General features: G+C 38.5%; 1 protein-coding gene across 1 annotated transcript in view; it reads left to right on the top strand.

Moving 5' to 3' along the window:
- The window catches only part of MGME1 (mitochondrial genome maintenance exonuclease 1), a 36,628-nt gene that overhangs the window by 7,699 nt on the left and 27,730 nt on the right, over nucleotides 1-1,199 (top strand). The gene's annotated exons all lie outside the window — the stretch shown is intronic.

Here is a 1,199-nt window from a genome sequence, read left to right as displayed (position 1 = left end):
TTTCTGGGATGTCAGGAACTGGTGGCCAGACTCCACAAGGGTAGTAATGCTGTAGATATGTTGATGGTGCTGTCCCTGGAGATCCCCTCCCTCTGTATGTACTCAGCTCCAAAACAGAGGAACAGGACTTGCAGCAGCCTTGCTTTCCTGCCCACCTTTGCAGGGCCATCCCTCTCTCTTCTCAGTTCCAGAAGGGGATGGTGGTGTCCCTGACTTGCAAAAATGGTACACAGGCATACTTTCCCAATCCCCACAGTTCACCTTGATGGCAGAGCCTTCCCCAACTTTCCAGTTGAATTTCATTTCACTCTCCAAGTGATTTCCAAGAAGTGAGAAAAATCTTTCTTAAAAAAAAAAAAAACTTAGCAAATGTAATGGGTTTTGATATTACCTCTCTAAGTGAGATTATTTTCTTCATTTTTCATATCTATTTCCAAGCATGTCTATTTCCTGCTGTATTTCTGTGTATGTCTAAATGATGGCTAGTCTTTTGCCCCATTGCTCTGGTTTGTGGTAGATGGGAATAAACATAGACTTTGGTGCCAGGCTGCTTGTTTTGCTTTGGGGCAAATTAACAGCCTGTGTAGGCCTCATTCATTGAAATGGAGTAATGATCCTTATCTTGCAGAGTTACTGTGTTTCAAAGGTAATATTTGAAAGTGCAGGTCCATGCTTAACACACCACTCCCCCTCTTTTCTTATTTTCCTTACCAAGGGTCAAGTGAATATGTTTTTCAGTATTTCTTACATCTTACATCTATTTTTCTTTTCTTAAAAGTATAGGAGGGAAAAGTTCAGGACAGAACAGCTGTCTTGGCGGGGGGTGGAGTGCAAAAGAACTTTTTTCTTCTGGTCACTCCTATGTCCCACAACATCCAATTCCTTGTTTTCCATTTGTTATCACCTTGATTTTCACTCCTTTTGAGTGACTAAACCTGTTAATAAAGAGATTCTCTCACTTAATGTTCATAATTAAATTTTGCTTATAAAAAGAATGGCAGTTCCTTAAGTTTCTAATAATTACTTGTTAAAACCAGTTAGAATATATAACTTAGTAACTTAAATTCACAGCACAATAAGTTAGGTGTGGTCCTTTACTAGTATCACATGACCAATTCTAGCTCTAGTTTAATTAGAAATACTTCCTTTATATCTATTTTATTGCACACAGTATTCTGATTCTTTGCATTTGCAAAAGT

The sequence above is a fragment of the Condylura cristata genome, unplaced genomic scaffold (assembly GCF_000260355.1).
Source record: "Condylura cristata isolate star-nosed mole 26May11 unplaced genomic scaffold, ConCri1.0 scaffold00022, whole genome shotgun sequence".
Lineage (NCBI taxonomy): Eukaryota > Metazoa > Chordata > Mammalia > Eulipotyphla > Talpidae > Condylura > Condylura cristata.
This window is presented reverse-complemented; position numbering and strand designations above follow the sequence as displayed.